General features: G+C 50.0%; 1 protein-coding gene and 1 long non-coding RNA gene across 2 annotated transcripts in view; one reads left to right on the top strand and one right to left on the bottom strand.

The window, feature by feature from the left end:
• The window catches only part of LOC144147427 (high affinity cationic amino acid transporter 1-like), a 942,196-nt gene that overhangs the window by 127,861 nt on the left and 787,866 nt on the right, over positions 1–26,469 (bottom strand). The window lies entirely within an intron of this gene.
• Positions 12,796–25,774, top strand: LOC144147430 (uncharacterized). Its single transcript, XR_013317928.1, has 2 exons — positions 12,796–13,088; positions 25,403–25,774. It is a non-coding gene; the product is annotated as an uncharacterized LOC144147430 (long non-coding RNA).

Below are 26,469 nucleotides of genomic sequence, written 5' to 3'. Positions count from 1 at the left end.
TGCTGCAGCGGTGCCGCCGCGGTGCAAAGAACCGCTGCACCTGCTACGGAGGAGGTGCAGCGATTCGGTGCCGTGAGCGTTCGGGAGTTGCGGGTTGATTGATTGATTGTAGGGTTTAACGCGCCGACGCAACGCAGGCGATGAGGCGCGCCGTAGTGGAGGGCTCCGGATTAATTTTGACCACCTGGGGATCTTTAACGTGCGCCGAAATCTCGTACACACGGGCGTTTTTGCTTTTCGCCTCCATCAGAAAAGCGGCCGCCGCTGCCGGGAATCAAACCCGCGACCTTGTGCTCAGCAGCGCAACGCCTTAGCCACTGAGCCACCGCGGCGGGTGCGTTGCGGGTTGGCAGGCGGCTACCGGCAGTTGGGGCGACCGCGTGAAAATGTCCGTCGAGCTCGAAGATGCGTGGGACAAACTTTGCGTCGTCGCTGATGCGTACGACGCAACCCAGATGGCCGTAAACATCCAGTTGTACAGGACGACAGGCGAGGATGATTAGCAGACGACTATGCCTGCACCTCGCCTGATTGTAAACACGCAGGGGCGCTACTGACGGTGCAACCGTGATGCACGGCAGTGCGGAACCACGCTGCTGCACTGCACCGGCACCACAGAACTTCCTCTGCAACGTTGCCGTGCACCCCTTCTGAATCGAATGGAGCTAGGGCCTGCTCCGAGGCAGCTGAGCCTAAAATGGCGAATTTAAATGGACAGTGGCGGCGAAGAGAAGAAAAAACAAACAATGCGGGGACGAGGTACTACGTCACTGGCAGTTGGCCAATGGCGCGCAGCGTTCGCCGGCGAAAAAGAAAATGGCAAAAAACGAAGGAGGAAAGGAGCGCGGGCGAGGGCGAAAGGCGGCGAGATCTAAAGATGGCGCTACCTTAGTAATTTCAGGGACCTTACCCGCAACCGGCTTGCGTTGCTCGGGTCGGCTCGGGTGATGGGGACTTTAGGCTTAGCGTCGTGGGGGATATTTGATCGCCGTTATCTGTGCAACAGCGAATATCAATCCGTAACACAACTTTTCACCACACTATCATCCCCTTTCTCGAATGTGGAAGTTTATTTCAGCTATAACTGCCGTTTGAGCGATCGGTGACGAAGACATCTGCATTGCCTGTCTCGATGCTTCCGCGCAGGTAGCGCCATCTCTCGGCCGCTCCGCGCATCGCGCGCCGCGGCGATCGATCGGATCGCCGAACGTCCGCTTCCGGTCAGCGTAGGCTTAGCATCGCGGCAGATATCTGATCGTCGCTTTTAAAATAAGCCCTGACAACAATCCCTAGCACAATTTTTCGTCACACTAACACCTACTTTCTCGCATGTGGAACTTCTTTCTAAAGATCAGATTGATTTGGAAGAACAACGACAAGCGGCTGCTACCGTCGTCTGCGCCGGTTCGAGCCGCGGAGTGTGCCGAGCTGGCATGCGCGGCCGGCGTGTGTGCGGACTGTTTCCGAAGGCAGAAAACGCTTCACTATTGCCGGCTTTATCCATTTATTGCGGACGACGTGCGGAATCTACAAATTCAACTCAGCGATCGTCGTAGTTGATCGGGTGAGTCGAGGAACGAGCCGCAGGTTTCGCTTCACCCATGGTCACGCGCCGTCTCCGCTGGCTGCGAGAGCGACGCAAGAACGCAAATTCCAGCTTTGGGGCGCCCGCCACTTCGGCAAAATAGCATGCGCGCTAGACGCAAACCCAAAACCCCAAAGACGGCTTGGGTTCTGCGCATGCGCAGTACGACGCCCTAAGACGCTTGGGGGCCCCAGAGCATTGGGGCCCTCTATTCTAAAACTCCCTATTGATGACACTTCCCGGACGACCTGCACTGCAGGGCAGGCGCGTAGCCAGGAATTTTTTTCGGGGTGGGGGGGGGGGAGGGAGAGACCGCGGTCGGCCAAAAGATGGAACGGGGAAATATGTAGGCAAGGCTTCTTGCGCGTTGTTTTTCAAACGGAGCTTGAAATAACTTTAACATGCGATTTGTGTGGGCTGAACGCTAACAGTAAAGCCCACCTTAAGTATCTTAGATGATGATGATGATAATGATGATGACCTAAATTCCCTTTCGCCGGTCTATGGGTAGTCCGCGGGTGATTCGTTCGTTCGTGAGCAGGCGGTTATGCGGGCACGCACTCGTGAGCGTGATCATGAGTGTGCTCGTGAGTGGCGCGCGGTCCCCAAAGTTCGTCAGGCGGAAGTGGAGGCCAACACTTGGTGTTTAGTATCAAGATTCGCGTGTTTTAGATTTTCCTTTAGGAAAGGTATAATAAGTTTTCTTATCAGCTATAAAGTACAGTCCAGCACGATTTGAAGGTTATCGCGCCAGCATCGAGCGGCCACGCGTGCCACCGTCTATATATATGTATACGATTTCGTTTCGGAACCATGAAAATCAAGATTTCGCACTCTTCTTTCCCTTGTTGGTTGTTCCATGCTACAACAATGGCCCGCACGACTGACCCTTTAAACCCTTTGCGTTTAAAGCTTTACATTCGCTGTTATAAAGCACAGATTTGGTTGCCTTCTTATCTACGCCGGAGATAACGAAACTGGCATGGAAGATTTGCTAAAGTTGGTGTTTTGTCTGCTTCATTTGAAAGAGTTGCTTTCCCGCGATAACCTTCGAATCGCAGTGGCCTGTACGTGCGGCATATTCGTATATTATGGCGGGGAAGCTAGCAAACGTGCGTATTCGCCTTTCTGTTATTTTTTGTGCTAGTAACGTGAATAGTAAACTTACGCTTAGCGGAACACCTCAATGCACTGCTGTTGAATGTTGAGCTTGTTGCACGTTTCTTATATTTCATTCTATTTTATCCGTTAAACCGAACAGACACGGCTTCAGTTATAATTCGGGTTAAGCAAATACAGAATGCTGGTTCTAACCAAGCGGGAGGTCAAGGAAACAATGGAATAGTGCCAAAAAGACAAAGCTCCGCAATAAAGAGAATTGTACAGTTTTGTTGATGTAGAGGAAATACAATATGGGCGGAGCAATGCTTTTCATACAGCAGAAATTATGGAAAACTGCAATAGTCAATGAAACGCCATGTCGGTAGAAAAATAAACATATCAAGGATTAGTAGTTGACTCAACAAAATACAGTGACATGCTCCGTCATGTGATTATACTTTGTACCAGTGTATCTAAAGACAAGGAATTACACGCTAAAGTCCAGACCACATGTATGCCTATATCAGGCTTTTCCTGCTGTTCCGCCATTTCTTGGCCGTGCTGATCCGCCAGCGAAACACCGGGACTGCGTCGATCGGCTCGCGGTAGGTTCGCGGCGCTGCTCAGTGTATCCAGCGCGAAATGCAGCCGGGCTGTATATGTTGACATGTAGAGCATCTGCAGCGGGCACAGGGATCATACGTTGATGTACCCCTTGTTTTCAGCTTTACATGAGCAAGAACGTCCTTAAAACTGCCGGTTACACGCCTGCAGGCGACTTCAGGCGGTTCTTGAGGCTACTTAAACCGCACCCCAGCCTAAGCCCTGTGTGCCCCCCTCCCCCCCCCCCCCCCCCCCCCCCCTGGCTACGCCCCTGCTGCAGGGACCCGCTCATGAGCCTTGAAAGGACACGTGCCAGCTGTGTCTCGCCAACGCGGTGATACTGAGGGACAAGCTGGCGGCGAAACAGCGAGGAACAAAAGCCGCTGGATGCTCGCGAACGAATCGAAGACCGAGAGCGGCGAGCGCTGAGCAGATGCCGCTCAGCCAGCAACCGCGGAGAGCGAGCAAGGTGCCGTTTCCACCGGGCGCTGCCGCAGGCGCGACCTGAAGCACCGAGTGGCGGCCGCGGGAGCGAGCTCCATAGTCTTGGGCCACTCATAAACGCGAACATGTCTGCCTTCCACTCGGATAGACCACTGGGCCAAAAAGCAGGTTGGAGACACGAAGTCTAAATAAACAAGACCGTTTCGATGCTGAAGAAAAAAAAAAGAATAAGTTTGAAGGAAAATGCAAACACATAAACAACAGTATCAGCCTTCCCATCTCACCTCCAGGCCCAGCTCGAGCGCTTAAAGCTCTCGGCCTCAGGTCGGACGATTCTAACCAACAGACAGTCTTCCCCCAATCCCTCCCGAACCTCCTCCCTGGTCTTCCTTGCCAAACCTAGTAATTGAGCGTATTCCTCGCCACATGCACCCTGCTCACAGCTTGGTCCGCAGGCAACAACGCACAAAAGCATTGAACAGGCGCATTAATTAGCTTAAACAGAATGGTGCTGCAATCTACTTCACTGACGCCAGTTTTGACTCCATTTCTAGAGATGGTGCTATCGCCCTCCACAGCTCTACCCGATCTGTAGACACCATTGTCCCCTTCAAAAACGCCCCAACTTGTACAACCCTCGAAGAATTCTCCATAGCCGCCGCCGTCGAATGCGCTGTGAAAGTCGAGCTCCCTGCCACCCCAATTTTCATGTTTAGTGACTCACAGGAGGCGCTACGAAATATTCCCCGATGCACCAGACACCCTCATACCTCTGACACCCTCAACTGCGCCCTTCGCGCCCATCCTCCCCACAAGATAACGCTGGTATGGGTCCCCGGCCACGCCTACTTGAACGGCAATGCTCGAGCACACGATTTACCCGAGTACTCTCCCCGGGTCCGTCCATGTTGTGGCCCCATGTGTACCACCCTGGCACTCAAACGACTTCAGAACATCAGGCAACCGACAGCATCTCTGCGCGCTACGCGCAAGCAGGCAGTGTTTCCCGGTCCCCCACCTCGCCCTCTCCCGTGAAGCCGCATCTATGGTCCGGAAAGCACAGTCCTCGTCTCTTATCACTCCATCCCGTATCCAGTACATGCATGACATCCTCTCGCGTCCCACTTGCCCTACACCCAACTGCCCTTCCTACCCGTCAGTACGACACCTTTACTGGGAGTGCCATCCGCCAGACCTTCTACCACAGCTGCGTTCCCGCATCGCTTCCTGGGAGGACTGGTTGAACCCGGGTCCTGGCGTAGATGTCAAATCGACGCAAGCACTTCTGGCGGCCCACTGTCTTCGTGTTAGTGCGTACCTCCGGGAGCTCTACGGACCAGCCGTCTCCTAATGTAGAGACTGTGGCACGACGGCCCGGACTAGGGCAGTTTAAAGAATAAAGTTTTCTCTCTCTCTTTCTCTTCCCACTGCATTCTTAGGGTAGCGAATGTGTTTAAAACGGCGTAGAAAGAAGGCGAGATAAAACCAAGCATTCGAACGAAGTCGGCTCGAGCTGCGCCAAGCACAAGCGGAACAAACTTAAGCATCGGACGCAGCGCATCGCATGATGAGATGAAAAAGACTCTGCAGTGCGCCAGGCAGATATACGGAAACCTGCCACTGCTACTCGCCGCATCGCGGGCAAATGTGGGTGTCGGTCGGCTCACCAGGCCTACGAGCCCGTCACGGAAGAGAACTTGAGGCTTAGCACCGCGGCCGGTACGCAGAGAGAGAGAGAGAACAAACTTTATTAGTCTGGGATTAGGAATGAAGCGGGGGTGGCGCAGGACCATGAAGCTTCCGCGACGTCCAGTGCACGCAGAGGACAACCCCTTGCCCATTCGACGCCATCACCCCTTTGCTCGCATCTTTTCGCCGCGAGTTTCATCCTGCAGCAGCTTCGTGCGCAGTGTTTCCATCCACGCGCAGGAGATGCTTGCTTCTTCCGAGATCTGTCCATTTCTGTCAACTTAGCTCAGCTAGCATCGTAGCTCGCAATGTCGACCGGGAAAACTCCCTCGGGCCGTGTCCACCCGACCCCGTGTGGGACGCAAAGAACGTAAGCTACTCTTGGGGCCCGTTCTGGGTACTACACTAATCCTCGACGCAAACGCATTAGCGATAGGCGCGTCCGCAATGCGGAGCCTCAAGCCGTCTGGGGAACCAAAAGGGTGTGGGCCCCTTACTCTAAACTCCCCGAAGACGATAGTCTTTCTTGCGCTGCCTAACACAAAAATGTTGGTTTGTCCGTCGGTCCGTCCCTCGATTCATCCACCCGGACATTCGGGCGGCTGAATCGAATAGTACCAGCCATTCGGTACTATGCGTCATACTTATCAACCGCGTAGAGCAAAAACACACACAGCTGGCTGGCGCCGCATCTTTTCAAAGTGCTACGAGTTGTGCCGCGCCTCCGCCAGATGGCGCCACGGGTCCCGCGACCGAGAGAAGACGCAGTGAAACATCCCCCTCGCGAGGGGCACGATCAACGTGGGCGCACGACGTTAAGTAGTTTGCGTTACGTTAATGTTGCACTTGTGGCAACTGCTGACGAGAGAGCGCTTGTCAGCAGTAATTTGAATGAGTCAACGATATAAGGCGCTTCGTAGCGTCCCATTCTGTGTCGGCTTTGTGGCGCAGTGGGTAGAGCACCATGTACATTGCGTTCTGCCCGCAGGGTCGAGGGATCGAAACCGGGCGCCGGATAGCATTTTTTTTATATAGTAGGGACAACGACGGTGCGGACTACGGACGTCAGCGCGGGTGACATCGTGAGTTGCTGAAATGCTCTGCATTTAAAATAAAACAGTGGACTTGTCTGAGGCAAAACATGTCTACATAACTTTGCTAGCAGTGTTGTTTTAACTAAGAATAGATTTTTGCTTGATTTCGCAATTTTGTGCCGTGCGCAAGGGCAGGGCGCCCGAAAACGCAGCGCCATTTACCGCTGTAACCACGTGCACGGGAGCGTCCCCGCCGGCCGGAAAAAACCGCAGCGGCAGCATTGAGGCTGGGGACATTGGCGCCTACCGCGAGCGCACACAATGGTCGAAGTAGTAGAAAGAACTGCTGCATTCGACGTCTGCATTGAAACGCGACATCACTGGGGAAAAAATGAGACGCGGTCCGGAGCTGACGCGCGATTCTCCAGCCGAGACCCCGGAGGGCTGTGAATTTCTGCCGTCGTATTATAGGGAGCTTACGCGCCGAGAAACTCGCTCGGATGAATAGAGCAGAGCGCGCGGACAGGCCGTGCGGAGGGAGCGTGCTGGCGGAAGATAGGAAATGGCTTTGGCAGGCACCCGTGACGTCTCGCTTATCGCGGGGCCCCCATGCGACGACACGCCCGTGGGGCGGCCCTCCTGCTCCCCGCGTCCGCCAGCCAGAATGCCGGCGCTGCTTGCGCTGCCCTCGAGCGTGCCGCCGACGGTCGCCTGTTTACCATTCCCAGACACGTCATTGTTTGCTACGGCGAAATCCTTTGGTGCCTCATCAAACCCGTCATCAGGGATGGCACCAAAGCTGCCGCAGCTGTACAGGGAAATCAATAGTAAACATAGCTGACCCTTGCACGATTTGACCCGGGTCACAAGAGCAGGGAACAACCACAGCGGAGAATGGAACAAACTGAATCGGGGCTCGTGAAACGGGACGGCACGCAAAGAACAGGTGCGCGCGCAGAGCAGCTCTGCCTGCGCGAGTAATGCGCATCGAAAGACGGCGAAACAAGAGCTAAGAAAGACGCTAACGCGATGCAGCCGCCGAGAAATGTCATACTCGCGAGGCCTTCGAAGTACGTGAGCAGACGCAAGTTCTCTAAGCACTTTACAACTTGCTGCATTCTGGAGGTGGTCACAAACTTGAGCCTCCTCTGCCCGAACGGAACTTTGCATTGGCACGTGACCGTCACATGTCATGACGTTAACACAGGATATATTCGCAGTGCCCTTACTGAGGTACACTGATTCACTGCATGCATCGCCCCTCCCCAGGTTTCACGTTAGTGGAGATGGCCAGTATTTTATAGGGCATTCCATCATTTCGTCTGGTTCGGCATAAACGTTCATTACTGCACCCGTTCCCAGAAATCCATTCTGCGATATGCGACTTTTGCGGTCCTCCGATCATGTATTTTCCCGACATCCCTGTATCCCGAACGAATACAGCACTTTCACTAAGCCGTTCCGTGAGGGCATGCTGCCACTGCGCGGCACGTTTTCTCCGCGCGACAGTTGCGCACGTCTTGACAAACGCCCCTTGAATAAAGTCAGGGTCTTCAGGAGGTTTCATGGTTTTGAAACCAAATTCAAGGAGGCCCTTCGCAACAGAAAAACACTTCCCTCAAGTGTCCCAGCGGTTGAACATCGGGATCCGCTCAAGTTGCTTTATAAAGACTCTTCCCCGTTGTGAAGAGGTGACGCGTGAAGTAATGGTGGCATTTGGGATTCATGAAGAACTTCGACAGTACCGGCCGGATTAGTCACGGTGGCTGCGCTGTCGTTGACGTCAATCCCGACGTCCTCTTCAATTTGTGCAAGACCTTGCTGTCCGCTGCCGACACGACTTGCTTGGCGACAGTCTCGGGGGCGCATGTTGTGTACCGCTTTTCACTTATTAAATAACGGCTCAAGGATGTTGTAGTGAATAGAGTTTATTGTGGCGGGCTTGTGTTCCGCTGCAAACTCACGAAAGCACGACCCTCAGTCATGCAGTGAAACGAAGCGATGGGCGGAGTCGAGCGGCACCGCTGGATCCTCAGCGTTTGACCTGCGCAGTGCCAATTCCAGAAGCACCGAGAAAACTCCCGATGAAGCAAGAACCATTTTCTTTGGGTTCCAGCACCGTTATTTTAATTACAGGCGTAATTACATCCATTCTGCGCAGCCGACCTAACACCCTCGGTTTTGTTTTTGGTGTTGCAAGGTTATGAAATGGGTGTTCAGTTGTAAATGGATTGTGCCCATATATATCGCTTCAAGCACCGTGAGGTATTGATTGATTGTAAGGTTTAACGCGCCGACGCAACGCAGGCGATGAGGCGCGCCGTAGTGGAGGGCTCCGGATTAATTTTGACCACCTGGGGATCTTTATCGTGCGCCGAATTCTCGTACACACGGGCGTTTTTGCTTTTCGCCTCCATCAGAAAAGCGGCCGCCGGGGCCGGGAATCGAGCCCGCGACCTCGTGCTCAGCAGCGCAACGCCTTAGCCACTGAGCCACCGCGGCGGGTAAGCACCGTGAGGTAGAGAACGTACCTGCCACTCGTAAAAAAATCTCTCGAGTCCACGCCCTTTAGCTGCTCATTTCGAAGCAGTACGGCTGCCTACATATTTTGATTAAATAATTAGGTAACAGTTGCTAGGCGATAACTATACACCGCACCAATCCATGTTAGTCGCCTCAGAATTCTTTTGATGATATTAGTAATGAGAGTAAAAATTGTTGTAAACCAAGAAGAATGATAACATGATAATTGCACAGCCTTTAGTGGTTCGCTCATATCAATGAAATAGTATTTTTTGGGAAAGTATCGAGAAATGAGTCTCCAGAATGCACACACTTAACTTTTTGCATTTTGTACACTCGAAAACCTGTGAAAAGTTTTTCAATGTGGTCAAATGTGTTTTTGTGGCACCACTACTTGTTATACTCATAGAAAAAGGCGCTGAAATAATGAGCACCCTTCTTGGAGGGTGTAGAAAACGTGTGGAATAGGCGTTTGGTAGGGAATGGAATGACATGACTTACAGAACATTAACAATTCCGGCTCCGAATTACTATTAAAAACTTTTGCAAATTTGCGTGTATGCCTTGTGTATGCTTACATTAAATGCCGATCCCAAAATAATGCTGAAATATTTTATTCTTGCGGCAAGCCCACCGGCGCTAGCAAACGACTTTCCTCTGCTGGCTGTAAGACAAAGAGCACACGCATGTGTTAGGTCATTCGCTCCCCCCGAGCATCCCATTGGCAATTCCTTTGTGGTCCAAGTGTGACAGTGTATCTGCATATCGTGCTGCGCCCTCAGCCGATCTCCATTGCCACGATGATGCGCGCGCCGTTGTTTCGGGGTGTTAAGCAGCCTCACAACCTTATTTTATGATGTTCCCAAGCCCCCCTTTTTCCGTGAAAACATCTGTACAGGATACCACGGGCCATGATTTTTACACCCTTTTCGACAAATATGGGTGTAAAAGAGTTTAGACTGGACTCCCAGCACCGAGAGGAGTGGAGGACATACACTTCTTCGTTTACGCAGTGGGACTAAATGCTACAAAAATCGCCATCCAAAGAATTACCATGGCTTGCACGTGTTCTCATTTCCTGCCGGCACATATTACTCTCAGATGGTGCCTTAACTCCTTCAACTCGCCACTGTTTGTTTGTTTGTTTATTTATTTATTTATTTATTTACTTACTTACTTGCTTACAATACCCCTAAAAGCCCTCTAATTAGGGTATAGCATAGGGGGGAGGGCTTCGAAAAACAACCAGAATACATGTACAGAGGGCAACATCCTTGTCTATAACACAGGTTTCGTACTTATCGCCTTATCTTTCCTCGGCCGAAAAACATTTGAAGAAAACTATTGTGTCATTCTGAAGTCTTGACCATATATTTTGACCTCATCGTGTTTTGTGACAAGTTTGAGTCCACAGATTTGAGAGGCAACCAGTTCAAGTTAGACTCGGCGTTATAGACAAGGGTGTTGCGCACTGTACATTCAGGTGCACCATACATAAAGGAAAGAGATAAAAGGTCAACAACAACGAGAAGTTTTCTTGCGTGTGCGTTAGCACGCAACAAAGCACTGCAATTCATCACTGCATGTGAAAGTGAAAGAACAAAAAAGTAATCAAAATAAAATAACAACGTTTATAAAAACGTGAAGAGGAAGCAACAACGTACAAAGCATCAAAAGAATCAAAAATACACAGCGAACAAAGAAAAGACAACACTGTTATCAGCACGTCACTGTTGTGCAAATTAATTCCTTAAACTTGGCTACATCAGTTTCTATGGCTATGTGTGAGGGTAAATCGGTCCAATCAATGATAGTGCGTGGTATAATGGATTGTGTGTATGTGGATGACCGACACAATGTGTTTCACTTTGTTAGGGTCATCGCGACGAGGAAAGATTAGCGGAGGGGACTGAAAAAAACATCACGGAGTGCGCAGTGGAAAATTTTATGGAAAAGTGAAAAGCGTGCGTGTTTGCGACGAAGGCCCAATGATTGCAAATCGGCTCGTTTCTTCACTGTTGTAGCACTGGTGAATGTGGAATAGTATGAAAAAATAAAACTGGCAGCGCGGTTCTGCAGGGCTTCCAAATTAGTAGCTACGTATGCCTGACGGGGGTCCCAAATGGCCGCCGCGTATTCAGTTTTCGGGCGAATGATTGTGATGTATGCCTGCTTTCGTACGAGTGGAGGAGCTTGCTTGAGGGTTCTTTTAAGTAGTCCAAGGGTGCGGTTGCCAGCAGCCAGGGTTACATTAATATGGGTAAGGACAGACTGGAAATAAAGGCCTAGGTATTTGTACGAAGTGGTAAATTCAATCGTGGTGTTAATATTGAAGTACGTGTTTTCAATTCGCGACTTTCGGCCACTAAATGTCATTAGCTTAGGGACAGCGGTTGTTAATGCCAAAGCACTAGCATTAAGCGAGAAAGCCAGCGCTGAGGGGTCGGCGTGTGGAACACGAAAACAACTTCCGGATCACGTGTTCTTAAAGTGCTCCATGGCAGCAGTTATTCCATAGCGCACTCTTCAACTGGGGTGCAGTGTCCACAGGTTCGCGCCACTGCATACATCGCAGGTGAGCTAACGGAGCCGGAGAACCAGCCAACAGACAAGCAACGAGCTCCACCGTCGTTATCAGCACTCCCAATCCAAAGCACGGTGGCACGGTGGCAGAAAGAAGTATCGGCGAAACGCGCATGAGGCTGATCGAAGGTATAAAAAACAAAGACGCACGTCGAAATAAAACAAAGAAATATATATATATATATATATATATATAGGGAGTAGTAGAACTTTGAAGATGGTAGAGAACACAAGAGAAGAAAAACTTCGAACAAGGTAAAAGCACGATTGTGGCCTACGTTTCAGCAAAGAGAACTTGCTTTCCTCAGGGCCCTGAGGAAAGCAAGTTCTCTTTGCTGAAACGTAGGCCACAATCGTGCTTTTACCTTGTTCGAAGTTTTTCTTCTCTTATATATATATATATATATATATATATATATATATATATATATATATATATATATATATATATATATATATATATATAATACTTGGCAGTCAACAAAACCGCGGGAAAGCAAAGCGGAGGACGTGGTAGGTCATTGAAACAGATAAAGAATTTGGATTTGGACAGAAAAAAGAAAGTGGAGAAAAAATGCCCGCCAGGTGGGATCCGAACCCACGACCTCCAGAATACCGGTCTGGTGCGATAACCACTACGCTACCGGCGGGGCGATTTTCCCCTCCACTTTCTGGGGTATTTATGTTTAGGTATTTTTGTTTCCTTTGCTTGGGGGTGGTAGCCAGCGCCACTCGGACTACTCGGGGTGAAGGGGACCTTCTTTTTAACCCCCGCGCCGTGACTCGAGTGTCTACGACATGTCGAGAGCGGTCGACCAGCGTTGAACCCTCTTAAGCTTGCTATGGCACCAAGACTGCCAGAACAGAGGCCCTCGCTATGCATGTAGCGAATCAGAATAGGAAATGAGGGGCTCGTTGAAAATAAGACAGAAATAAGAATTGGCAGTCAAGAAAACCTCGGAAAGCAAAGGGGAGGATGTAGTAGGTCCAGATAAAGAATTTTGATAACCATTATTTTTTTTATGTAGTGTAGGGGGAGGGGTGCGGACCTGTTGCTGAGAGCGAGGAGGGTAGCGTGATGGGGAGAGGAGGAGTGGGGGAGAGGGCGCACCTGCGCGCTGAGCTGCTGCGGACGGACGGCGGACGCTGCATGCGAGTCAATGCTCTGCATTTAAAAAGGCCAAAAGTGGCCGACACTGCGCGGTCGCTGCGCGTCCCGAAGGTGGGCTTCCCCGGTGGTCTATGACGCGCGTCGCCCCGTAGGGAGAAGAGGGAAGGTCACCCTCGCCCAGCTAAGAAGGAGGGCGTCGCTAGCGCCTTCTCACCCCGAGTGGAGGGGTTCGTTACCACGCCCGTGACGCCGCGACATGACGCAGTTGGGTGCCGGGTGGAGTGCTTCGTGAGCGGCGCGCAGGCGCTTCGCCACTTACGCCCGTGCACCTGCAGGTACTTCGCGTGCCTTCCTTTCGAGGCTGCTCCTTTCTCAGCAGCCATGCCGCCTTCTTGCACGAGGGCTTCGAAAGACGGTGAGCCTTCTTGGGCCAGTTAAAACCGAAATGGCTGTCTGTCTGTGCGAGTGTTTGTTCAGCGGAGGCGCTTGCGCATAAATAGTGTATTCTATTGAGTGCGAGTGAGTGGCATGCAGTTTTGCTGAGGTATGCCCGCGAAGTCCTAATTAGGGGATGAACAAAAACGTGACAGAGCTTGTGAGTGAGGTTAGGCACATAGTGCACGACCCCGTATCGGCTGATGTGCCTGCTCCGGAGTGAGGCAAGTCGAACGTTCGAAAGTGATCCATGCTTGTGATGCATTCGTACCACATTCGCATTCTCACGTCAGAAATTATGCCTGCATTGTCGCTTGCCCATGCTGCCGCCTTGCGCTGTAAGGGCCGGGCAGCCGTCAAGCTGCGCACACAGATTTTCCCCTCCGCCCTCCCCACTCAAACTGGAAAACATAACATGATGATACCTTGAAAGTGGCCAGGAGGGAAGGCGTGAAACACCCGTCTCCGTAACAGCGGTTTTCGACTGCCTCGTTAAACAGAGAAATTTGTTTACGAGCACCTATTTCCTGCCTTGAAGCGACTTTTTTCTTCAAGGTGCAACCAAAAAACGTTTGTACACGAAACGCCCCAATTTTCGCTCCCAAATCAGAATCAAGCAACAGAGTTTGTATTGAATCATGTCATGACATCAGCAAGATTGCCTGAGTGGCAGCGTACTCAAAAATGTTATTTACCATCCACTAAATATCAGGAATAACGTTCGCTGTCCGGCTTAGTACTGCCGGTCCAGACATCGACCCCTACGTCGTTTTTCATATTGACGCACGGCTTGCTCTGACGAGGGAGAAAGAAAAAATCATCATCATCAGCCTATCTACGCACACTGCAGGACAAAAGCCTCTTCCATAGATCTCCAATTCTCCCGGTCCTGTGCTAACCGCGACCAATTTATCCCCGCAAACTTCTTGATCTCATCTACCCATCTAACTTAATGCCGCCCCCCTGCCACGCTTGCCTTCTATAGAAATCCACACTGTTACCCTTAATAACCAACGCTTACCTTTCCTTCGTATTGCATGCCCTGCTCACGCCCATTTCTTCTTAATTTCTATTAATATGCCCTTAACACGCGTTTGTTCCCTGACCCACTCCACTCTCTTATTGCCGCTTTGTGTTCCACCTATCATCTTCCGTTGCATTGCTCGCTGAGTCGTCCTCAATTTAAGATGAACCCTTTTCGTGAGCCTCCAAGTTTCTGCCGAGTAGGTGAGCACGGGTAAGGTGCAGCAGTCATAAACTTTCTTCAGCAAGGACAATGGCAGGCTGCCATTCACTATCTGAGAATACCTGCTGAATGCACTCCACCCCATTCTTATGCTTCTAATTAACTCTGCCTCATGGATGGAATCCGGGGTCACAACTTGGCCTAAGTAGATTATTCGTTTACCACTTCCACTGCCTCGCCACCTGTCCCAAACCGCTGTGCTCTCCCGGGGTTATTGATCATTACTTTAGTTTTCTGGATATTAATTTTCAGCCCCATGGTTCTACTCTGCTTGTCCAGTGCGGTAAGCATGCTCTGCAATTCGTCCCCCAACTTACTTAGCAAGCCCACGTCATCAGCAAATCTGAGGTTACTGAGGTATTCTCGATTAACCCTTACGCCCACCTATTCCCATGTTCCGAATACCTCTTGTAAACATGCCATGAATAACATTGGAAAGATTGTGTCTCCTTGCTTGACGCCCTTCCTTATAGGTATTTTACTGTTCTCCTTATGGAGGGTGATAGTAGCTGTAGACCCATTGTAGATATCCTCTAATATTCTTACGTAATGTTCGTGTACACCCTGATTCCGCAATGCCTGAATGACAAATATTTCGGCAGGAGATTGCTTGCCGCATGTGCTGCCCGGCATAAGCGATCACAAAGCAGTTTTTGTGAGATGTCGTTGAGTACGCGCGAATGCCAGACTCCGGCAATCGACGCCTTTATAACTATCAGAAAGCCAATACTGCTGAGATTTCCCTTTCCCCTGACAGGTATTATGACGTTTTCGAAACACTTTCCGAAAGTTGTGGCGTTCAAGAGTTGTGGGAAGTTCTCTAAATAAAAATTTTTGAACTGCGTGATCAGTACGTACCATCGGGGGTATTGACATCGCGCCGTAATAAGAATAAACCACGGTTCACTAAAGCAGTTCGTCATATCAGTAACAAAAAGAAGAATATTTATGCGGCTTTCAAAAGAAATCCTCACACGCGTAATAAAGTAAAATTGGAAGCTGTGACGAATGTGTTTAAAGAAGCCGTTAAGAAAGCCAAAAACCCGTTCTTTTTTTCTTTTAACGAACGTGTTGTGATCCGTCCGAAGGAACTATGGCGATATATTAAATCAAATAGAAAGGACCAAGTGTCGATTCCTACTCTAGAATGTAATGGTGCATTGGTGTCTGATAGTCGCGAGAAAGCCACATGCTTCAATGCGTTTTTTAGTTCCGTTTTTACTCAACGGCGGCCTGGTACAGATAACTTTAAATTTGGCTTCCTTTGTGCTGCACCCATGGGTGATACTGAGTTTGATATACGCGGAATCGAGCAGCTGCTTTTACGTTTGAAACCGTCCAGTGCCATGGGGCCCGATGAATTACCTACAGCGTTGCTATCGTCATGTGCAGCCTTGTTATCAAAATATTTTTGAATTCTTTTTTCGGGGGTCACTGAAAGAAGGAGTTCTAACAGACGACTGGAAACTCGGGACCACGTAGCCTCGTACCCAATTATGCGCCTGTTTCTTTGACGAGTGTAGTATGTAATGTGTTCGAGCACGTGCTTTTCACTCGCATCATTAACCATTTAAATTCATTCTCGCTGCTTAGCCCGCAACAGCATGGTTTTCGAGCTGGATTTTCTTGTGTGACGCAACTAACAGAATTAACTCATGATATTGCTTGTGCATGCGATCAAGGTTTCTCTCTGGACTATTTTTTTTTGATTAAGCAAAGGCGTTTGACGTTGTTCCTCACTCACTCCTCCTAGAAAAATTGGCGTGGTATAACATAAACCCTGAAATTGTTCGTTGGATAGAAGAGTACTTGAACTGCCGGAAGCAGCGTGTTGTCGTAAATGGTCAGCAGTCTGAAGATGTCGATGTAAGTTCGGGAGTACCGCAGGGTTCTGTTTTGGGTCCACTATTATTTTTAATTTTCATGAATGATATTTGTAACGGTATTTCTTCTACAATACGATTGTTTGCAGACGACTGTGTATTATATAGAATTAGTAATCACTTCGACGACTGCGCCGCGCTTCAACATGACCTGAATAGGCTATTTGATTGGTGTAAAACTTGGGGAATGCAGATAAACCTACAGAAATCTGTGTACATGTGCTTTACGAGAAAGAAAACGCCTCATGTTTATTCCTATACCATTAATGGTACATGTCTTAATCAAACGTTCGAACATAAATATCTTGGTGTGTATCTTACCTCGGACCTGTCTTGGCGCCATCATGTAAATAATGTGTGTGCGAAAGCTTGTCGTGTTTTGGGCTTCCTACGTCGCAACGCAAAACGTTTTCCAGTGAAGACTAAAGAGTTGCTGAACAAGACGAATGTTCGCCCCATACTCGAGTTTGCTTGTACGGCAGGCACGTACCCAGGGTTTTTTTTCGGGGGGGGGGGGGGGGGGGGCCAACCCAAGGTAACTTTTCTATGCAAATTAGGGGAGAGGGCGAGGGTACCCGCCGTGACTAGTACAAACACGATAAACGCGCAGCGTTTACCATAAATGCGCGTAAACCTGCATAGAGAAATGAAATTAGCTGTATCCGCCCTTGTGATGGAGGCGAAAAGCAAAAACACTCGTATGTTAGAGATTTCTGCGCACGTTAAAGATCCCTACGCGAAGTTTGCAAAATTAAAAAAAAAAGAACGGCAGTAATTACAATATTTACGGGAATAAATACGCGTACTGCACAGTAACTATACATTTCCGGAGCATCCCACACGTTATACGCAATCGAAATCGGCAGAAACGGAAGTGCATAGGCACTCGAGAGTTCAGATCTCCGTGGCAACCCTCTTGCGCTTCCATATTTTTCTCCAAACAAAACCTGTAGCTACTAGCTATGAAGGAAGGAAACAAAATGCTAGGTAAATCGTAGATGTCATACGCCTAATTCCGTGTGTTATTACCCTAAACAGCCTCCGAGTTCGACGTTTAACGGTCTGCCATTCAAAGCACCAATGATTCAGGCCTCGGAAATTGCAGTATCGAGACGCACTGGACTGCTGGAAATGTAGATAAAAAAAAAAAAAAACGGTGGCACGCGCCAGCGCGTCAGCGCTTACCTTTGGCAATTTTGTAAAGAACCTTGTTATATCCAGGGATGCGCCTTGTCGCTTCCTCAACGTCGCTACGTGGCTTGTCCTGCAAGGCGGGAATGAGCTCCTCTGTCCTCTCGCTCGGCCCGTTGGTGAAGTAAACTCGTTGCTCTCTGCCGACACCTTGACGGTATTCCGACATCGCGTGACTAAGCTATCATATGTACCCGGGGTTTCATAACCTCTCTAATACAAAGACACAGTTCGCAGTCCAATTTTCAAGCCGAAATTTCTCTCGGCCAAAAGTCTGGTTGGGGTCCGTCGAGACGTCCGGCCCGGATTCATTTTCACCGTTCACCCGCGGCCCCCCGTCTCTCTCATGTTGACCATTGGCCACTTAGACTCCGTGCCCTTCCCCGCTGAAGCCCGGTGTTCTCGAGGTCTGTTCATAGGAATGCAGCTCGGGGTCCGTAAACCCGCCAGTAAAGTTTGGCTCGTTGTTGAGGTGGGTGGTGTCGTCGTGAAGGACCCGATGATGAGACAAGGCAAGTAGATGATGAAGAAAAAGTCTATTTACGCTTATTTACAGGAGACGACGAAGCATGAACATAAGATAACACATGGTAATAAAAGCTGGATTACAATTAGAAGGTGCTGCAGCGCACAAAAAGGGTATCGCGGCATGATCCCTGATGGGGGCCCGGGGGCCAAAACGGGTGCCGAACCGCCGCGCGGTTGGCGAGAAATTCGTGGGGCTCTGGCGCCCAGGAACTGCCACGAGAGTAAGTCTTCATGCGACTGCTCTTGGCCGCAGCTCCAGACAAACTCAGCAAAATTGCGCATGCAGTCGCAAGCGAAGTAGCCTCCACATAGCAACATACGTACCAATTAGGATTTTGACCCCCGCTCCCCCCTGTCCGCCGCCCCAGAAAGTCGGGGGGAAACGAGTCTTCCCAAAAGCCGCGTAGAAGGTCGCCGGCAAGGCCGTCCCAAAGGGCTGCGACTCCGCCGACAGCTTGGGGGACACGGCAAAGCTGCGAGAAGGGAGGAGGGTCATCGCCCCGATGGGGTCCACCGGCGCTGGCATCACTACACCGCCGTTGTGCATAGCAGCCATTAACCACAATGGCTGTCAATCAACAGTGCTGCTGTCACTGCCTTTAGTTGTCCAAAGGAATGCCGCCGGTGTCTCTTGCCGCCGTACAACTGCGATGCGCGCCTTCACTTTGTCACCCTGCCGTCACCGGGCTTGGTAACGTTGTTGCGCTTCCTTTTTGAGCGATACTTCTTGTCCAGACGGACGCGCGGACTATGGAACAAGGCTTTTGTACTCCCACGGTAGCTTTCCCTAAGCGGGCTTAATGTTACAGGCGCCGGACGGTGGGGTCAAGCATCCCCTCGCGCCACTCCGCTCGTCGCCATCCGGTTCCAAGCCCTTGTGTCGCCTTGGCTTGTTCGGCAGACGCTGCACACGTGCGCGAGCCGGACGTTGGAAGGCATTGCGTAGAGAAACCCTACAGCGGGTTTCTCTGCGGCAAGAAGACTTCTTACCCTTCTTACCGACAAACACAAAAGCAGCATTTCCACGAAAACTAGTGAAAAACGCGCTGTGAGTTCGGCTCAGGGAAGGAATTCGTTGAGCCACAAACACCAGGCATGGGCGATAGTATCGGCCGACACCACGGCGCGCTAGGATGGAGGGATTTGTTGAATGTTCAAAGACAAACATTTTCTTCCCCACCAAAACATATGCGACCCGAGCCGCTGAAACCGCCACCCTGGCGAAACAAGCGATAAGTTACTGCTGTCTGAGAGAACCGAAGCACCAATTGCAGACGAACAGGGTAAAGGGGGTGCAGCGAATTGCAAGTGGCAGGCCGGCAGCAGAGCACGAAGCCAGTGTACAGCGGTACTGGCTTCCGCGTAAAAGGAGCAAACATACCTCGCCTGTTTTTTTTTTTTTTTAATCCCACGTTGACCACAAATGAGGCGTCTTTTTTTTTCGAAATGAAGCTAATCCACAAACCAAAACTAAGTCAGATAAAACTGCACTGCCAAGAAAATTCCGGCAACTTTCCTCTAAAAAATGTGCCAAATAAATAGTTGCGACAATTCCCTGCAAACGTGTACGCAGATCTTACTTCGTGTGGAAAATGAGCCAGACCCTGCTGTGGCATGGATCAAAATGAGCCAAATTCATTTGCCCAATGGGATTTCGCGTTGGTGTGACGTGTCGGGCTGTTTTGTGCGTTTTGGCGTCAATTTTTTTTTTGCTTTTGAGAGCTGGCTTATCATGAGGTCAGACAGCAATGAGGAGATCGGCAAATGATCTGCCAACACACGAGTAGGATAACGTGAACGGAAGCGGAAGTGAACGAAATGAAACTGAGAGGTGTGATACTATCATTTTATCTCGTCTCCCTCGTCCTTACGCGGTAAATCTGGTTATTGTTATTACTCCCATATTTTTCATTTACGTACCTAACAAATTACGGGCCTCTTACAAGCCATGGCAAGCCATGGAAGATGATTTGAGCAGACTTCTTGTAAAGCGTTTTGGAAATTTATGGCAACGCAATGAAGAGCTTCATGAGTGTTTTCAGGCGTGTCAAAAAGTGCCCTACGGAGCCATTCGAAAAGAGCTGTTTTTTAAGCTCTGTAGCATGTTTATTGCCTTTTTTGCTTGAAACTGTATCGTACCGTTCTTGAAAGTCGATTCTAAAGTTTTCATAAGAATGCCGCACCAACTTCTCTGTTTCAAATGAGTACGAGCCAAATCTGAACTTATCTTAATATTGCTCAAATTCTCCGCATAATTATTAATTACTTGTCGCTATAGATTTCCCCTAGCTGACATGCGAAACGTGTCATTTAATAGTTTTGACAGCACTGCATTTAGGTCCGGTTCCAAACTTTCGTTTTTTTTCTCAAATTCCCCTTAGGTGGATTTGGCTCATTCCGAAAAAAAGAAGCGGCTCAAATAGCTATCAAGCCCAGGATTTGTATGGCGTCGCTTTAGAATGTGTGCGAAGGACGATGAGAGGTGGCTCGGGAAAGGGGGGTATGGCCCAAAAAATTTCGGGGGGGGGGGGGGGCCGGGCCCCCCGGGCCCCCCCTCTGGGTACGTCCCTGTTGTACGGTATGGGATCCACGTTTCAAATCTGATATCGAGAAACTAGAAAGAGTTCAAAACTTGGCTACTCGCTTTGTTCTTAAAGATTATTACTCAAGGAATTTCAGTGTATCTTCAGCTAAGCGCAGCCTAGGTTGGGATTCGCTTCAGCATCGTAGGAGAGTACTCAGACTAAACTTTTTTCACAATATATTTCATAACAAAACAGGGATAGACAAAAGTTATTTAATGAGTCCAGACTACGTTTCACTAACGACAGATCACTCCTGTAAAATAAAAGAAATTAGTTGTAGAACCGAATTGTTTAAGCATTCTTTTTTTCCCCCAAACTATTAGTGAATGGAATAAGTTACCCAGAAATGTTGTGACAATTGTGTACACTTCGTGTTTTCGTGTTCTTTGTAGTGTATCTTCGTTGAACATGCCGGCTTTTGGCTTGTCATTGTGCTTTAAGTGATATTTCTGTTCTGCCTGTATTTTGTATGAATTTCTACTTTCTCCCCCCCCTGTAATGCCTTGAAAAGGCGCTGTGGGTACTCTGATAAATAAATAAATAAATGAATAATATTCTTTTCTTCAGTGGTGCATGTGCGACATATAGGAGGCGTTATTTTTAGTGCGCTTTGGCGTGGAACAACTTCTCCCGTTCCAATGGATCAAAGAAATCACTCTGAGTGCCTGCAGGCTAATAATCCGCGTGAAGCAATGTGGGCACACTGCCATTGGCCTGTTTTATGGTAAGCGCAGGCACACGCCATAGGTTACGCTATTAGTAACCACTGCTTCGTTTTTATCCACATTCCATCAGTAAGAAAAAAATTAGTGCCCTTCCACGCAGTCCACGGAGTGCATAAAAGGAAACACGTTTGTTCGTAATTTGAGATTGTGCATACTTCCTACTCTATTATCAGAGTGAAACTTTGCAGGAGCCGAACTTCTGTCTCGCGGTCTAACTAGGAGCTCTCTGCTTTACTCCCGCTTCGCAGGCATCTCACTGTCTGTGTAACACACCAACCCAATCGGCTCAACCACTGAGAGAGGACACTGGACTAGTCGCACTGGGCCGTTTGACGTCCAAGTTTAAACCTCCCGCAGCACAACGGACATGTCATATGTAAGAGCATGAAACCTATAGCTTCGGGCGCATGCCCCTTCCCACCTCCCAACCCGCGCACGCCCGCAACCGGTTATGTGCGCGGGCTTAGAAGTGAAATAGACCGCCGAAAATCTTTCTCTGGAAGACTTTTCAACTGAACAAGTAATATTGCCCCACGTCGGCGTTCCAAGCGGTCAAGTTGTCGTTCACTGTGGATGGACTTGCGGATACTCGACGATCTGGAACTAGAGGACGCAGCGGCGGTGGCACCGGCTTTATATTGTCTTCGCGCTTCTGTTTGGGCCGGCGCTTCTTCAATTTCCGCTTTTAAATGCAGAGCATTTCTTTAACTCACGATGTCACCCGTTCTTGGCGTCCGTAGTTGTCCGCATCGCTCGCAGGTGCGCCCTGTCGGCGCGATCGTGGCGTGATAAAGGCGGTTGTCGGCCAGGCTGGAACGCGCTCATCGCCGCGCTTTCTTGTCAGCCCCGCTCCTCCTCGCCTACTCTCCGCTCGCATCGCGCGCTCTCTCCACGGTCGGTTCGCGCCCAACAGGTGGGGGCGCGTGCGTCGCGGGATCTCACTCAAGTTTCTCACTAGCTTACCTAGAGTGGAATCTGGCGCTAGCGTCAACGTGATTGGGCGGAAGCGCTCTACGCCTCCATGAGTGCCGCCATAGTGTGTAGTTCGGCCGGAAGTTCGGCATGGCATGGCCGGCAAAGACTTTGTGGCTACGCCAATTGAGTTTTTGTTTAAAAAATTGCTGCCGAAAGTGCCGCTGTCAACAAATTTTGTTTTGTGTAAGGCACTGTGTTCGAGGTCTTATGCTGCAAAACAAATTAGAGGGTTACTAAGAAAAGAAAAAAAGTAGAGGTCCTGCCTTTGGCTCACGCTGCCAGATACAGCGGGCCGTCTCGGATATATTTTTAAGTTTTTACATCCTTCAAACTGGGTGAGGTTTTCTTTCATTTTTTGTAATATTTAGCTGAAAAAAAATTGTTTATATTGTCTAAAGCTGTGTTCTTGCTCCGTCTCATTAGTCTCATTATCGTATGCTACGCGCCTTGGCAGGCGATGCAGCATTATAGATGCAAGAATGATGTAATCGCGTTGTGTTTATTTGTTTTGTCTAAGCAAATATAAATTAACGTGGAAGCGAAGCCTGTTACCGCAAGTAAGTCTTCAAGTACGCGCGCAAAGCATTATGAAATTGGCAGCTATGAAATTGCGTGAATGCTTCAAATGGCAAATAAATACTGGCTTGTCGAGTTGCTATGTGTGTTGCCCCATTGCGCCTGTCCAAGGCAGCGCATGCTTCAAGGGGTAAGTAAACGCAGCGACGGCGACGAGCGACACGAAAATTGTAACAGAATGGGTGCAGAAAACGCATAGTGTGTGCTAGCGAAGCTTGTTTAGTGGCGACAGCGGGAAGCGGCCGCCGGGGCCCTCGCTCGCTTTTTGACGGCCGGAAGCAGCCCACAAGCGAGCGGCAGCGGCGATACAGTGAACTGTAGCGACGAGGGACGACGACAGGGTACATAGGCGGCAGTGTATTAATTTTATTCGCTTGTCGCTTTGGCCAAGTACACTCTGTTGTTGCACCTTTTGGGTTGCGTTTTTCGCGTCGCTTGTCGCCGTCGCTGCATGTGGTCACCCCTTCATCTGAACAAACTCCCCGCTAACGCGAGCACATGCGTTAAGAGCTAATCACGCTGCTGTTTAGACATGTCTGTGATAGCCATTGAATGCCAAACAGGGCATCCCGAAAACAGAACTAACAAACGCTTCAGAGCAGGGAAGCCTAATCCATAGCTCTTTGCACTAGCCACTTGCTGCCAATCCGATTCGCACACTACCCACAATTCCCATGTCGGCGTGCGATCGCAGCGACACTTTCCGCTCTAGGTAATACTGAGAAACTCTGTGGGATCAACAACATCTGTGGCGTGATCGTGACGTCAGCATCGCGCGCGCGTGGCGCGATCGTGGCGTGATAAAGGCGGCTGTCGGCGAGGCTGGAAGGCACTCATCGCCGCGCTCTCTCGTCAGCAGTTGCCACAAGTGCAACAATATTAACGTAACGCAAACTACTTAACGTCGTGCGCCCCCGGAAATGCTCTGCCTTTGATCGTGCCCCTCGCGAGGGGGATGTTTGACAGTGCGCTCGCTGCAAGCGGTCCGCTCAGCCCGACCGGAGCGTGAGCAGCAGAAGCACGTTTAGCTAAGCGATAACCGTATCTCCCTCGGCGGGAAATCATTCGCATCACTGGTCGTGCCCTGTGCGTGTGCAAACCAAGGCATCATCCGAAAGGAAAAATACCAACTTTTTTCCCCAGCGAACGGCATGCGTCCGTCCCATAGCGAGTTAAAGCTAGAAGATCTCGAGCTTTATTCTAGCGGACAGACATGACTGTCCGTTCCATCTTACGTTGTAGGTATCTTATACTGTCAGATTGACACACCAACCCAGACCGAAACCTCTCGATTGCGGAGGGCAGCTGACAGGACGCATTGAGCCATGAGACTTGCACGTTTAAATCTCGGCACAGCCCAACGGGCATTATCGGTGGCGGCATTGAGCCCAGCTCTGCGGCACGCCCCACTTCTACGCACCCCTCCCCCGGCAAACCGTGCACGCAAAACCGGCCACTGGTGATGGGTGCCTACTTGGGCGTGAAATATACACCAGCGAAAATGTCGCTCGGTAAACACTTCACACTGACGAAGAATTATAGGCTCACGCCGGTGTTCCAGCCGGACAAGTTGCATCTTCAAATTACACCTACTCCGCGAGGTGGAATTTGAGGAGGCCACAGCGGCGGGGACGGGTTCGGTCATTTTTACGCCTATTCGCGCTTCAGGGTGTTCTCCGCAAAAATCTGATAGCGCAACTTGTGAAAGACATCGGTGGGAATAGCAGTTGGGGTAGAGCGGTCGGCGGTAGCGAGGAGGAGCCCCGAGTCCAAATTGGGGAGCGGGTTAGACATACACTGCTTCGCAGCAAAAAGAACCACAGCATAGCGTTCACGAATGCAGGAGCCTTTCGAGTGACCGTATAGAATGCCTTCGCACAGCGACACGGGCACAAGCACGAGGCCGGACACTGGCTGTAGAGATTGGCTAGTCTGCTGCCTGCTGTAGCGTTCGTGGGATGCGCGTACGAGCAGTTCGTGTCACTACTGTCCAGAAGAACGAAGAAGCCGGACTTGCTGCGGCAAATCACAGCTCCGCTTGGCGCAGTCGTAATACGGCTGCTGCACGACGTTCAGCGCTACCTTTTCCCCCCTCTCCGCTTCTTTCTTCCTTTCGTTTTTACGAAGCAAAGCCATTTAGGCCCTGGCTCAGGCATCTCCCAGCGGGGAATCAATTTTCATCGAGAAACAGTAATGAGCGAAGCCGCTCTTTTGTTGTTGCGCAGCTTTCGAAACCGGAGCTGCACAGCTTTAAACACTTCCAGAAGCAGCTCTTTTTGACTGCAACTGTGTGGCTGCGAACTTCGCTCCCAGCGGAGAATGGCGCTGCGCGATCATTTCACGTAACAAGAAAAAGCGAGCGGAAAAAGGCGCCCTCAGAGCAAAAAAGAAGCGCAGACAAAAAGCGCGACGAGATGAGTGAGAGACGACCAAGGCTTGCTACAACCAGCCCATGAGCGAGCGCTTTCCAATCAGTCTTGCACGGCCGCTGGGCCCTTTCACAATCGGTCGAGTGTGGATTCGAGCGATTCCTTAATGCGACGCTTTTTCCTGGACGGCTTCCATTTTTCTTTCTCTGGTTGCAGGAGCCCGACGCAGTGGCCCCCTACCTCGGCGGCTCTTCGCGAAGGCTGCTGCTGCTGCTGGGCTGACCCTCGGCCTCCTTGCGGCCATTCCTCACTGCTTTCGCACGGCGAGCAGTCAAAGGCCCACAGCCCGCCACGCGTCCGAGGCCCTTCACCGCGAAACCCCGCTTGCATCTGGGGTGTGCCGTCTCCGATTGACGCAGTGGCTGCAGTGACAATCATTACGCAATTAACCTTGGCAACGGCGTGGCAGAAACACGCCGACCTTTTCCGGTCGTGCTTACAGGCGGCACAATCACGCAAGCAGAGGCGGAGTGCTTGCAAGATGCCCAGTGGGGTAATATATTCCTTTGGCTCCTTCGTGAAGACTATAGTGTTTCTTCGTCTACTAAGACCCGAAAATGTCTGTCCGTCCGTCCCTCCATTCAGCCATCCTGCCAAAAGAAAGGTTTCTTCAAAGACAAGTTTATATTGGCAAGACCTCACCTAAGCACTAAATCTAGAAACACCTAGAAATCTTGGTATTGATAGCAGCGACTCTGTCCTATTAATATCTTTTTGCCGAAGTCGTGCTTGGCGCTTAGACTGATTTCATGTGATGGAACCCCAACTATCCCATATCGATACGTTATAATAGAGAATAGTCTCAGAACTTGTCAACATTGTTGATCGAAAACAAAACACTACACATACTTGAGGCAAAACATCAATGCACAACTGCAAGTACTCACAGTTTTCTTTAAATTAAAAATAAATGTATGCTTGGTATTCGCGTTAGCAAACGAAAGATACGTACGGCTGAAAAATTATATTTTGATCGAAAAATACTAAGAGAGCTGGCCTGGACCTCGGGGCAGTGTTCGAAGATCAACAGTAACGAAAGGTTTCACTATAGGTGCCGCGCGTACACTGGAAAAGCTCCCCCGTGTCTATCGAGTGGGGGAGGGAAGAGAAGCATTCACGTTACCTCGGCATTCATGTGGCAGACGTGACAGAATTAAAACTATCGTATTTGGACGATATTTTGCAGCGTTTAAAGCTCTCGTATGTGGACGATATTTCCCACC

The sequence above is a fragment of the Haemaphysalis longicornis genome, unplaced genomic scaffold (assembly GCF_048455015.1).
Source record: "Haemaphysalis longicornis isolate Haplotype H1 unplaced genomic scaffold, Haemaphysalis longicornis Haplotype H1 scaffold_7, whole genome shotgun sequence".
In the NCBI taxonomy this organism is placed as follows: Eukaryota; Metazoa; Arthropoda; class Arachnida; order Ixodida; family Ixodidae; genus Haemaphysalis; species Haemaphysalis longicornis.
This window is presented reverse-complemented; position numbering and strand designations above follow the sequence as displayed.